General features: G+C 41.1%; 1 protein-coding gene across 1 annotated transcript in view; it reads right to left on the bottom strand.

Moving 5' to 3' along the window:
* Als2 (amyotrophic lateral sclerosis 2 (juvenile)) overlaps nucleotides 1-6564 on the bottom strand; it is an 80520-nt gene extending 73956 nt beyond the window's left edge. Inside the window, exon 1 of the mRNA XM_013014930.1 lies at nucleotides 6487-6564. The gene's annotated coding sequence lies outside the window, so the exon portion shown is untranslated. The remainder of the gene's footprint in view (nucleotides 1-6486) is intronic.
* Nucleotides 6565-14530: the final 7966 nt, after the last annotated feature.

Genomic DNA, 14530 nt, shown 5'->3' on the forward strand with positions numbered 1-14530 from the left:
AGGTCCCAGTGACCACCACATGCAGATAATAGTCTCTCTCTTTTATTTTTTTAATGGTTGCTAATTTCAAGCTGAACCCTACTAAAACTACTCTTCTCATTGTAGTATGTCTCTGAAAGAGAAGGGTGTGTAAACATGAGAAAAATAAATGACCAACAATACAAATATAGTTTATTTTTGTATGTACTGTATCTTTTCAAAATTTATTTTCTAAAATTAGTAAAATTTCCATGAAATATTCTATAATATTGTATAAACTTTTATAGTCACTGAAGTTTAGACTTCAAATGCTAGAATTATAATATCCATCAGAATAAGTTTAATAACTAATGTAGACAATGTAAACTTAAAGAAAAACTTATAATCAATAAAATTCTAAGAGTCAGTCTATGTTCAAATTCTTTACGATTCAATTTCCTTCCATAACTTTGAGAGCTCATGATCAACACATGCCTGGATTTCCCAAGAATCTCTGAATTTTAATTCTCCTGCAGCCTTTCAAGGTTCTTGCCTTCTTTCCTTAGAGAAAGCATTTCCCAGGAGCACAAAGTCAAACTACAAAGTGAAACTGACCAAATAATTGTTCTGTCTCATCTCTGCTGAACAGATTTACACAGTGGATCTGCCTGGCATGTTCCTTTTCTCTGGTAAGGGGAAGAGTTATTTTTCCAGACTCTACAACTTTGAGGTGACAAAGTAAAACACACTGGAAGTGTCTTGATTATAAATAAAAATATTGGGTGCTAATTTCAAAATCATCATAGCTATGCATAAAATAAATAACAAATCTATGTGTTCCTTACCCAGCTTTAAACAGATGTGAACACATTTTCTTATATGCTTTGGCTCTTCATAATAGAAAAAAAAGATATTCATAGCTGAAGGACATCCGCTTGGTTATCTGATATATCTACAAGTATATCTCAATTAAAACATAATTAGGGTCTATGCTTTCATAGATGTGTATTAATGAACAATGTGTGCTGCTATATTGTTTTAAAACTGTACATAAACAGATCTCTCTGTATATGTTTAACAACTTGCTTTTTTCATCCAATACTGTATATTTGCTCATAAGTATAGCTGTAATTCATTCGTTTTTACTAGATGATAAGTATCCAATTGTAAGAATAAACTAGCTTATTCACTTTTCTTCTAATGTACAGATGGATTTAGTAAGTTGCTGTAATCACTCACCCTTGCTATATGTTTGTTTGAGAAACTGCCCTAAGTTTAGAAAGGAAATTGGCTCCATAAAAATTCAGGCTATAGGAAAAAAAAAGAATCCTGAAATGAATGTTAACCCATCCAGATGCCAACACTAGGTCTAGCTCTAAAACCACCACCTTCCTGATACAGAAGTTGTGTGAACTTAAGAACTGCCTCAGAAGAAAAGTATTTAATAACATAATAATAAAAGGAAATATGAGTGGGTTAATATGTGGAAGTAATGAGACTAAAGCTAATCTTCTTACTGAGCATAATTCACTGGCAGAAAAACACTCTACCACAAGGTCACACAAACTCTTTTTCTCATTAGAATTGAGAAAATTGCACATTCTTCAAATTTAAAAAAACTATATAATAACCCAAAGAATACTTTACAATACAATACTTCACTGATTTAAATAGTTTTGCTCAACCCACTTGGATCAACTAGTTTAGTTCATCTACATTCAGAAAAACATCAAGGCATACATTAAACTGGTTACTAGAGGCTCATGCCTGTAACTAACTATTCAGGAGGCTGAGATCTAGAGGATTGTAGTTCCCAACCAGCCCAGAAGAAAAAAGTCCTTGAGACTCCCATCTTTAAAATAACCAGAAAAAAAAGCAGGGCTGGATGGATAGCTCAACACTGAGCAAGCAAGCCAAGCAAGTATGTTTTGAATTCAAGCCCTCTTGGCCCCAAACCCCCAAAATGACATGATCTAAAGATACCCTCATCAAATATACCTTGAGGAAAAGGAGATACAGATAAAACAATGAGTGTAATACTATAAAAGAACCCAGTTATAGTTTGTTGCTATTTTATTTGTGGTTACCAGGCATTTTCTTAAACACTGATACCTTACAAATCTACGACTTTGTTATGACTAATAAGGGAATCATTTGGTCATTAGTGGAAAGAGATTTTTAAAAGTCACTAAAAACACAAAACTCTAGCTGGGTACTGGCCGCTTACACCTACAATCCTAGCTACTCAGGAGGAGATCTGAAGATCTCAGTTCAAAGCCAGCCTGGGCAGGAAAGTCTGTGAGACTCTTATCTTCAATTAACTACAAAAAAACAAAAATGGGGCTGGGAAGGTGTCTCAGTGGTAGAGTGCTTGCCTTGCATGCATGAGGCTCAGGGTTTGATTCCTCAGCACCACATAAGCAGAAAAAGCCGGAAGTGGCGCTGTGGCTCAAGTGGTAGAGTGCTAGCCTTGAGCTGAAGAGCTGAGGGGCAGTGCCCAGGCTGCAACCAGAAAAAGAAAGAGAGAAAGAAAGAAAGAAAGAAAGAAAGAAAGAAAGAAAGAAAGAAAGAAAGAAAGAAAGAAAGAAAGAAAGAAAGAAAGAAAGAAAGAAAGAAAGAAAGAAAGAAAGGAAGGAAGGAAGGAAGGAAGGAAGGAAGGAAAGAACAAAAACTAGAAGTAGAGCTGTGGCCAAAGTGGTAGAGGACCACCTTGAGCAAAAGAAAAAAACTCAAGTGCCCAGGCCCAGAGTTCAAGCCCCAGAACATGCAAAAGAAATAAAAGAAAAGAAAATAATACTCTAAAACCCCCACAGATGGCTCAGCTACTCAGGGGACTGAGACTTGAGGATTGAAGTTGGAAGCCAGCCTAGGCAGACAAAACCAAGGAACTCTTATCTCCAAAGAGATAAAGCTGGAAGTAGAGCTGTGGCTCAGGTAGTATGAAAAAGCCATGCAAAAGTGCAAAGCTCCAGTACTGGCAACAAGAACAACAAAAAAACGCAAGAAAATCTCTAGCGTATGTGAGGGGAAAACTGGGAGAAAGTAAAGGAAGAGTAACAAGAAATATACTCATGCTGGGAAGGTGGCTCAGTGGTAAGAGTGTTTGCCTCCCATGCATGAAGCCCTGGGTTCAATTCCTCAGCACCACATATGCAGATAAAGCCGGAAGTGGCACTGTGGCTCAAGTGGTAGAGCACTAGCCTTGAACTGAAGAGCTGAGCGACAGTGCCCGAGAGTTTAGGCCCCACAACTGACAAAAAAATTAAAATATATATATATATATATATATGCTCATTACCTGACCTATAAAACTGTAATCCCTTCACACAATCACCTGTATAATAAGAATTAAAAATTGTGGAAAAAATAAAAGAAAATCTCCATTATTTAATAGAATAGAATGTGTTTAATTCTGCTTTTTTTTTTAACTTTTTTTTGTCATTGTGGGGCTTGAACTCAGGACCTGGGCATTGTCCCTGATTTGAAGCTAAGGTTCTACCACTTTAAGCCAGAGTGCTACTTCCTAATTCTGCAAAATTTTTAAAAAGCGAAATGATTTTGAAGTTACTCAGCTCTTCAAAACATCAAAGCAACCTGGCACTCATGGTTCATGCCTGTAATCTTAGCTACTCAGGAGGCTGAGATCTGAGGACTGCGATTCAAAGACAACATGGGTAAGAAAGTCTATGAGACTCTTATCTACAATTAACCACCAGAAAACAGAAAGTAGAACTGTGGCTCAAAGTGGTAGAGAGCTAGCCTTGAGCAAAAGAGCTCAGGGACATTGCTCAGTCCCTGAGTTCAAACTCTATGACCAAACCAAAAAAAAAAAAAATCAAAGCAGGCCTTCAGCAATCACAAAAACCACTCCATCTTCCTTCAGTTTTTTCAACTTATCCTTACCTAGTCTCATATCAGTACAAAATTAGACAAAGTTACTGTAAGCCAGTGATAGTCTTCAGAAACACTTTTAGAAGGGACCTGGCAAAAATTGCTTTAAACCTGCTTTTCATGAAAAAGTAAGAGATGAACAGTTCTCTTTCCACCTTATCACACAAAAATTGAAATCAGGATTCTTTAAAGTTCTTAACAAATTCTTTCTTCTTTAACAATCAAAATATCCAACATAAGAGCAGGTATTTTATAATCTCAACACTCAGGATGCTGAAGAAGGAAGATCAAAAGTTCGATGCCAGCTGAGAACATGGTAGAGTGGTAAAGCACTTGAGTTTGATTTTCAGCACTACAAAAACAAAAAACAGAAAAAAAAAAAAACAACCAGAAACAATTCTAGGCCAGCAATATATAGTTAAGACCCTGTCTCAAAACAAAAAAGACTAGAATGTTTCAAATTTAGAAAGAATTTGGGCTGGTTTAAAGGAATGACTCAAATGGCAGAACACCTGCTGAGCAGGCATGAGACTCTAAGTGCCATGAATTCAAATTTCCTAGAGTTCAAATTGCCAAAAGAAGAAAAGGTGGAAGAGGAGGAAGATGAAGAAGTACAAATCTATTTTTTTTTCTCAAGGTTAGTACTCTACCAATTGAGCCACAGCTCCACTTCCAGCTTTTTGGTGGTTAAATGGAGGTAAGGGGTTCACAGAGTTTCCTGTTCAGGCTGGTTTCACACGAGGATCCTCCTATCTCAGCCTCTTGGGTAGCTAGCTAAAATTACACATGAGCTACCAGGACCCACACCAAATCAATTTTAAAAATCAACTTTAAAAATCAATGGATTGCATAATGCTACTCATCCCCCCTTCCCCAAATATCTGCTTGGTCTTTTATTTTTCAGACCATTGTCTTTTCAAATTTTGACATTATGAAATGGCTTTCCATTTTTCTTGCTGCAACTTTGAACCTTGAATACCCATCAACTCTAATCCCAGTTTAGGAAGTAAGAAATCATATTTTCTCTAAATATAAATACCATAAAAATACCTAGAAAGTCTCCTTGATTTAAGAAAATGAACTATAGATGTTCTAGTAAAATATTAAGCTAATATGCCCGCCAGTTAGGAGAAAAAAAGAGTTATGTAGTTGGCTCATGTTGTAGTGGAACAACAGTTATAAAAGGCATTAATATGTACTGAACCTAGAGTGAAGGACATCTGTGATCCCTCCTGAAAGAATGATGGCAAGTTGGAGGCGAGGCTGGACTACAAGAGTTCAGGTCACCCTGGGCCATATATACTAAGACACTGTATTCATACAGGTATACATATGTAAAGTTAATATGCACTTAATATTTACCATGATTAAGGCTCTGCAATAAATATGATGTGAACCACTGCATATAAAGGTATTAATATCAGGAAAGCGCTTTTATTTCCAATTTAGACATAAGGAAACTGAGGTAAAGAGGTTCAATAATTTGCTCAAACAAAGATGTAAGTGGATGTGACTCAAGGTATGTCCAGATCTTAATCACTAAACTTGTATTACTGCAATTTATTTCAAAAGCCAATTCTTCACTGCTTTAAGATTCATTAACTCAAAGATCAAGTGGTCACCCCAAATCACACATATGTAAATATGTTATATAATTATGTTATATATAAAAATTGTGACCAACTGCTTTGCTGAATGTTTGTACCTGCTCAAAATAAGCATAACACCACAGTCTTTCGTTCCTTGTAGCTGTTAAAAGAACATCTACAACTCACAGATATAAAAGCAACAGGGTAAATGTCTTCATTTGGGGACAGCACTTATTTCCTCCTTCATCCTAAACCAGAAAGAAAATGCTCTTCCTAAGCAGCAGTTCACTTCTACTAGTCGACAACGGTGTCTCCAACAATTACCTGGAGGAACAACGCCAGCCTGCGGGACCTTTCTTTCATGATCGTCCCTATGTTCTTTTCCTGTCTTAAGAACGAACGCCTTACAACTTTACCTATTACTTAATCTGCTAGAGGGGATTTGGCTAAACTACTAATATAAAGTAATTTTCTTCCACCACCACCAGCAGCCCCCCTTCCCGCAACTGTCTTTTCAAGCCCCAATAGCTTGGGTACACTCTTCACCGGGATTTGTACCCTGGGGCAACTCTCCCGGCTCACTCACCGAAGTCTAGGGGCAGGGACCCCGTCTTTTTCGGCTCAGCTCCTACTAGGGGCATGTAATAAATTCTCGGGAATGAATGGGTGTAAAGAAGCCGTGGGTGGCGGCGAAAGAGGGGACAAGAAGGAATCCCACGCAGTTGAGACTACCGAAGTGGCGCCCGTCCTGAGAAGAGCGGGATCGGGAAGAGAGGGAGGGCCGGGGCCTGGACTGGGGCCCAGGCCGGGGCCAGGGCCAGGGCACCGTCCCGGGCTCCCCCACGGGCTCAGGCGCCGGCCGGTCGGTGGGACGCAGGGCTGGAAAGACGCGGGCGCTGTCTCCGCAGGCCACCGCAGCGCGCACCGGGCCTCGGCCTGAGCCGCCGGGTCGCTCCCGGATCCCGGACCCCAATGTCCCGCACACAGGAGGTCCCGGCGGACCAGCCCTCGGAAGCCAAGGGCCGCCCGGGAACCCGCACTCGCTCACCTGAAGCTCCACCGGCAGCGCCGCGCTGAGCTCTGGGCGCAAACCCGACAGCCCCGCGGATTCGCGAGATCAGCTGATTCACAGGGGCGGGGCCTCAGGGCCGGGGCGGGGCCGGACAGTGGCTAGGCGAGGGGAGGGGGCGGGAAAAGACTGCTACCAGAGTAGGAGGGGTTCGGCGCCAGAGACGGTCGACGGCGTCTGACTGGGATCAAAATTATTCAGATTGCGTCAGGCACTGCGAACTGAAACATGGGCAACAGCGCCTTACCCGAACCGCCAGTCCCTGAGCGCGCTTCAGCGGTGATGCAACACGTAGTCATCCGGGCCTAACCAGCATTTCCATGGCAACGGGCGGCCCGGAGCGTGTGTGTAGCGTGTGTGTGTGTGTGTGTGTGTGTGTGTGTGTGTGTGTGTGTGTTCTAGTCTTTTTGCGAAGAAATAAGCCCCGCAGGCTTCCCAGTACACAATCAGTAAAATTAGTCGGCTTGCCTGGAGCACAGTTTCCCCAACTACTCTTCGCAGCCCCATCCTCATCTCCATCTCCATCCTTTCTGCACGTGCCTCTTGAGTGCGAAATCCCTGTTGCTAGGGACCTGTAAACCGATATTTACACCATCAACCGCAGATGTGAGTCAAGCGTGGAAAAGGTTTATCTCGCTCACCAAAGTCTCACCTCCTTTGCAGCCCGGATGCCCGGCCCAACTGTAAAATTTACTTTGCAGCCGTTCAGCCAACAACATGCCCAGTACAGAAAATCACCCAGCCCTGAGGTGGCATCTCTGAAAACCAAAGGTGTCCAACAGCAGTCGAAACTTACACGTAGCCAGACAGTATTGCTGAGCCTATCCGTCACCTTTATACATCACCACTCAGAATATCTGCTATCAGCTTCTCTGGTTGGTCCAACTCTCACACTCTGCTAACCTCTTACGGAACAATATTACACAGTGGTCATATATTAGTCTGCATCTTCTTTCTCCTTTAAGCTGCAAGACTTCTTGAGGTAGAGACAGAAAAAGGAAAGGCATGTCTGGGAAAAGGAAGCCTTGAAACTCACCTGTTGTCCCTGTGTTTTAAATAGGCCTAGATCACATTGCTATGCTTTAGAATAATAAACCCTAATAATAAAGGATTGCTAGGCAATATGACCATACATATTCTCCAGATTGTGGTGGAAAATAAGTTCTGGAAATTCTTTTTTTTTTTTTTTGTCAGTCATGGGACTTGAACTCTGGGCCCTGGTCCCTGTCCCTGAGCTCTTCAGCTCAAGGCAAACACTCTACCACTTGAGCCACAGTGCCACTTCTGGTTTTCTGGTGGTTAATTGGTTATAAGAGTCTCATGGACTCTCCAGCCCTTGTTGCCTTTGAACTGTGATCCTCAGATCTCAGCCTCCTGAGTAGCTAGGATTACAGGCATGAGCCACTGGTATCCACAAGTTCTGGAAAGATTTTAAACACAAATGGGAACATAAAATTATATAACTACTATGAAAAATTAGAATGGCAATTTCTTATAAACATCCTTTAAAAAAAATCTTCAAGTAATATCCATATCCTGCTCTGAGATGCCACCAACTAATGTTCTAAAGAGGCTCCAGCTGTCCTCTAGCTTGGTAAGGAACAATGTGAAGAGTCCACCTGAAGGAACCCTGGAATGCCAGACCTGTGAGTATTGCTTTTGTGACTTTCCAGACCAACTCAATAACCAGCTGAATGTAGCAAAGGGATACCAGCCAATGCAAAGTGGGGCAGAAAAACAGCCTCATCACATCCTGTCTGAATTCCTGACCCCATTCCTGAGACATGATAAGTTGTTGCTTTAAGCCACTAAGTTTGGGATGATGGTTGGCTTTGCAGCTAACAACTGAAATAAGAAGAGTAAGAGAAGAGTATGAGCTGATAAATATAAAATAGGGTGATGGTTAGAGACATAAAACAGACCAATAGAGGGATTACTAAAACACTACATTCTGGAGCCACAGAATTTGTATTCAGATTTCACCTTCAGCATTTGGCTTTGTGACATTGGTACAAGTTATTTCACTTCTGAATGCCTTAATCTTCTCATCCATAAAACAGAGATAGTAACATGACCCACTTTGGAGGTGGTGTGAGGATTAACTTGTGTAACTTGTGTGATGTGCTTAGAATGACATCTGGCAAATGACAAATGCTCTATGTGGTCAGTTTTGTGGTACAAATCTCCAATCCCAGGGTGAGACAGGAAGACCAAGAGCTGAAGGCCAGCTGGAGCTATATAACAAGCAAACCAACATGTAGTGGTGATATTAATGAGACTAAAGAAAAGTAAAATAATCCAAAGAGAAGGGTACTATTTTATGTAAAGGTGGATGAGAAATGTCTGTCTTCTAAGAAGATTCCTGAACAGAGCCCTAATAGGAAGTGATGACACGAACCATGTGGCCATCTGGCAGTGTGGGTAAAGGAAGCAGTAACTGAAAAGGCAAACAGGACAATTATGTGACTATTTCATGAGGCAAGAAAGGAATAAGAAAAGGAGTCAAGCATGATGGTGCATGCCTAGAATCTCAGAACTGAGGAGGAAGAGGCAGGAAGATGGATAAGTTAAGACCAGCTGCAAAGTGAGACACTGTTTTGTTTTGTTTTGTTGTTGGTCAAGGGACTTGAACTCTGGGCCTGAACACTGTCCCTCAGCTCTTCAGCTCAAGACTAGCACTCTACCACTTGAGCTACAGCGCCACTTCCAGTTTTCTGGTGGTTTATTGGAAATAAGAGTTTCACAGACTTTCCTGCCGGGGCTGGCTTTGAACTGTGATCTCAGACCTCACCTACTGAGTAGCTAGGATTACAGGCGGGAGCCACCAGTGCCTGGCTTTGTCATTTTTTTAAAAAGTCTTTAAAATGGATTAAACGTTTGGGTAAAAGATCAAGTACAATGACTGGATAGTGAGACAGACATTTGCTCTGCCAGTACATCCAACATGGGCAAATCTTTGGAGGGCTTCGTCCAGAGGCTGCCATCATTGGGCTTCCTACACAGTGGAGAACAGCATAAAAGTCAAAGAATTGAAGTAAAGAGGTCTGTAAGCTGCTGCTTTACCATCACGAAGAGGAGAAGGTAAAAAGGAGTTAGATCTTAGATGCATTTCACAGACAGAACCTACAGTGTGTGCTCACAGATTATGAGCTTTGAGAGTAAGAGAGGATTTGAGGTCTGAATTGTTTGTAAAAAATAAGTAGAAAACAAAATGCTTAAATAAGGATACAGGTTGACCCATCAAAACAATGAGATGTACAAAACACTATGTTGAAAAGGAATTTTACAACTTTGGCGGTGGCGGGGTGGTTGGGGGGGGGTGAGTCGTTGTGGAGGTGGGAGGGAAGGGATGGTAGGGGAAAACAAAGGAGGAGGCAACAAAGCTTAAGGAAAGAAAAGAAAAGAAATGGGCCCATGAGTACTAGCAATAAAAACTAGAATAAGATCATATGAGGCCCTCGACAGAGGGATCAAAATGAGTAACAAGGAAGCACTGGTTCTAGGCTCCCTTCTTTTGTGTGTGCATGTATGTGTGTGTGTCTGTGTATACACACACGTACACACACACATATATATACATATATATGGTGTGCCTTTACACATATATGTAAATACTATTATTTAAATTGGCAGTCATTTATTAGGACTCCAAAAGGAGCTGGTGGCTTATGCCTGTAATCCTAGCTATTCAGGAGGCTGAGATCTGAGGATCTCAGCCCAGGCAGGAAAGTCTGTGAGACTCTTATCTCCAATAAGCCGCCAGAAAGCCAGAAGGGGTACTGTGGCTCAAGTGGTAGTGTGCTAGCTTTGAACTGAAGAGCTGAGGGATAGCGCCCAAGCCCAGAGTTCAAGCCCCACAACCACCACCACCAACAAAATACCCAGCAAAAAGCAAGGCTGGAAGTATGGCTCAAGTGGTAGAGCACCAAATAAGCAAGTAAGCAAACCAAGTGAATGCGAGGCCCTAACTTCAAACCCTGGCTTTGGGGGTGGTGGAAGGAGGGAAGGAGGAGTGGTTAGGTCAGTCTTGACTTCTCTTTCTGAGGAGACTTTTACCTCTAAAACAATACCTTTCTATTCTGATGAACTTTACTATTCTTAATAAATATCACTATTACTCTCATTTAAAAAAAAAAGAAATGGGTGCTGAGATTCTAAGTGGCTGAGATTTCAGACAAAGGTACCCACCCACCTCTCATGGACAGCTGGGAGTACTTTATGTGGAGTTTAACTTCATGACCGAAATGAGGAGCAAAGTCCCACTGATGGCATGTAGTCTAAATTTGGGGGATGGTTTAGATGGAATGCTTCTATTCATCTTCTACCAAAAAATAATTAATGGATTGAATGACTAACCACCAGATGCAGGTAAGCAGATGCTAACCTGTTATTTTTAGAATGGAGGCAAGTGCTATATAGGAATTGTTGAGACATAGCTATTAGAGCATTCATAGTTTAATAACATTTTAATATCTGTTTAAATAAAACATTCCTATCTGAATAATTTTTATGTAATGCATACCTAAAACTGTTACTTCTCTGGCTTATTCTTTCCTTGCCTCTGTTTTGTTGACAAAAAAGAATTCTATTCTTGTATTGTAATCGTAAACTGGGTATTGTGTGTTACTTTTTTTAACTTAAAATTAAGAATGGTTGTTTGGGGCTAAAGGACTTTCGTTCATCTATTTATAATTGTGTCTGGGAGATTTATTGGCAAGTGCATTGTGTGAAACTTAGAACATATTTTCCCATAGAAACAATGAGGTAAATAATGGGTTCATTTCTGTGCTAGTTTACAAAGGTTATTTGATTTATGTTGTTGTAAGCTGAAAACATTATTTTTGCAGTATTGTGTAGCTAATGAAATGAGAAGATAAAAACCTTGGATATCATTTTTCACAAAAGCTAGTATTTAAAACAAAGCAGTTCTGAAAGGATAAGGTAGAGCCTGCCATGTAAGTTGTGGTGTTTTTGAACTCCTAATCCAGCCATTTTGGAACCTGAGGCCAAAGAAGAAATGTGCTCTTACACCTACATTTTCTAAATTGTCTCTGATGTTTTACATCAAGTGGGAAAAGCTCTACGATTTGGAAACACCCCTATACATAAAGCCTCCTGTTATCAATCCATTCTTTTTATTCTTTATTTTATTTATTTTATCAAGCCATTCTTACAACACTGTTGACCCTTTTGGTGGGCTCACATGAGGGCAAGCATGTTAGACAACAGCGGAAAGCTACCTAGCAACCAAGGACTATTTCCTTTATATAACACCCGGTTGTAAAGCAAACAGACCAGCCACTTGATTTTTGTTAAAATGCAGATAGTAAACCAAGTATAGTGGAGCAGTACTGTAATCCCAACATTTGTGAGGCTGAGGTGGGAGGATATTGAATTTGAGGTCAGCCTGGGTGACCTAGTATCAAAAAATGCAACCCCCGAATCAAATGCAGTATTTTGTTCACCATAGATTGTTTTGCTTTAATGTTTGGTTTTTGGAAATGTTGCATTTTGAGAGTATTTACTCATTATTTTTATTCATCTCAATTATGGAGTGATTTTTGTTGTCTCCCTATGCCTTATGTCTATCCCAGAACTAGTAGGAAGCAAGAGGGAAGGAAGTTGCACATGCCTCTCCCTCCCTCCTCCTCCTCCACCTTTTCCTCTTCCTCCTCCTCCTGCTCCTTCTCCTCCTTCTTCTTTTTTGTCTGTCATGGGACTTGAACTGGTATCCTCAGATCTCAGCCTCCTGAGTAGCTAGGATTACAGGTCTGAGCCACCAGTGCCCCGGAACTTACTTCTTTCGTTCGTTCGTTCGTTCGTTCCTTCCTTCCTTCCTTCCTCCCTCCCCCTCTCTCTCTGTCTCTCTTGTTCCCTCCTTCCCTCCCTTCCTCCTTCCTTCCTTCCTTCCTTTCTTTCTTTCTCTTTCTTTCCTTCTTCCCTTTTTCCCTTCCTTTTTTCCTCCCTTCTTTTTTCTTTTTAGCAGTACCAGGATTTTAACTCAGCGCCTTAGTATGTGATAAGCTAATGCTCTAATTTAAAACATACTGTTACCCATTTTTACTTTAGTTTATTTTTTTCAGGTAGGGTTTTGCTTTTTGCCCAGCAGGCCTGGGACCAGGATCCTCTTCCCTATGCCTCCCTTGTAGTTGAGTTTACAAACACTTGCCACCATGTCAGGTTTGGTTTTCTTTTTCTCTTCTTGCTTTCCTCCTCTCTTTTGTTCCTCCCCTTCCTCCTTCTCTTTCTTCTCCCCCATCCCCTCTCTCCTTCCCCCTTCCCCTTCCCCACTTCTTCCTCCATTTGAACTTAGAGCCAAAGCTGCTTGGTTGGTGCTCCACTTAAGCTATGCTTCCAAGTCTTGTGTTTTGATGGGAGATGGAGTCTTGTGGACTTTTCTGCCAGGACTGGCTCCAAATCTTGATCCTTTGGATCTCAGCCTTCTGAATAGCTAGGATTACATATTTGAGTCACTGGGCCTAGTTCCAGTTTATTTGTTGATACAATCTCACTAACTTTTGCCAGTCTGGCTTCAAACCTCAATCCTCTTCACCTCTACCTTTTGAGTGGCCAGGATTACAGGTGTGAGCCACCGCACCTGTCTCCTTTTTTGCTTTCCCTCTCTTCCTATGTCATTTCCTTCTTTCCTTCATCTCTTTCTGTCTGCCTACCCTCAGGCATTATCTTTTTTTTTACTTTGGGTCTCTGCCTCCTTCCCAGGCTATTCCAGAGGACTACTGAGGTTGGAGTCCACTGGCTTCTGGGTAATACCACAATATGGAGCAGGGATACTATTTCTGAAGTGGAAGTGAACTAAGCAGTTTACACAAGGCTCTGAAATCCTTAAATCTTAAAATGAATGGTTAACTCCTCTACATTTCACAGTGTTGAAACCAGTGTTGAAACTAGGTCCTAGTATAGGCTTAGCCAGGCTTATGTATGCAATAAAGGTAGTTAAAGGAGTAAGCAGAATTTGTGAAACAATTATAGAAAACAAAAGAAAAGGTTTGTTGTTGTTGATTTTAAAAAAATGTGTGTAGACTAAGTGCTGATGTCTCATACTGCTGTCTCATAGGATTACAATCCAAGCTACTCAGAAGGCTGACATCTGTAGCATCATGATTTGAAACCAGCCCGAACTTAAATGTCCTTGAGATTCCACCACCAAAATAACTAGCAAAAAAAAAAAAACACCAGCTGGAGATACAGGTCAACTGATAGAACAACCATTGAACAAGCAAGTGTGAGTCCCTGAGCTCAAATGTCAGTACTAGAATAACAACAACAACAACAATAATAATAAATGTGTGGGAATGTGAAAAAAAAAGATTACTTGTGATGGAATCAAGTCCATTCTGTATAGTAAATTTCAAGGAAAATTGGGGCAAGTAAATATACTTGAGGTTTGAAAAGATAGTATGTGAAGAAAGAGGAACTGGGAGAAAGAAATTGATTTGGCAAGTTCTTCATGTTGGCCACCGAGCGGTGCTGTGGGTACAAGGCTGTTGTTCTGGCATAAGGGCATAATGGGGCTCAGGCATCTGAGATTGACATGGGGAGCAAGGCTTTCAGAGGGTCTATACACAATTCATGGGTATCAGCATTTACAAGCCAGGGTTTCATAACTTGCATATGTAATGGGAGCATTTTAATGCATTTCATACAAACTGACAATGACAAGATGCACAAAAATATCATTACCTTTTAATCATAGGCATGTGTGTTGGGCTCATGCTGCTGAGAGAGGGGTGGTGATGGGAGGTGTATGTATGACACTGAGGAGGCTGAGTCAGGAAGGTTTGAGTTCAAGCCTATGCCTGTGCTGGCTTCCATAGCAACTTCCAGGCCAAACCGAGCTACATGGGGCAATTTTCTCACGAACAAAAGTACAGACTTCAGAATGGTTTCTCCTTGGGTCAGAGCCTGGTTACTCTACTCCTTGCTTATTTAGCATTTTGAAAATTATTTAACACTTTCAGAATTGTATTGAGGAAATGGAGGTGTGGCGCAAGTGGTAGAGTAC

The sequence above is a fragment of the Dipodomys ordii genome, unplaced genomic scaffold (genome assembly GCF_000151885.1).
Source record: "Dipodomys ordii isolate 6190 unplaced genomic scaffold, Dord_2.0 Scaffold1, whole genome shotgun sequence".
NCBI classification, from domain to species: Eukaryota; Metazoa; Chordata; class Mammalia; order Rodentia; family Heteromyidae; genus Dipodomys; species Dipodomys ordii.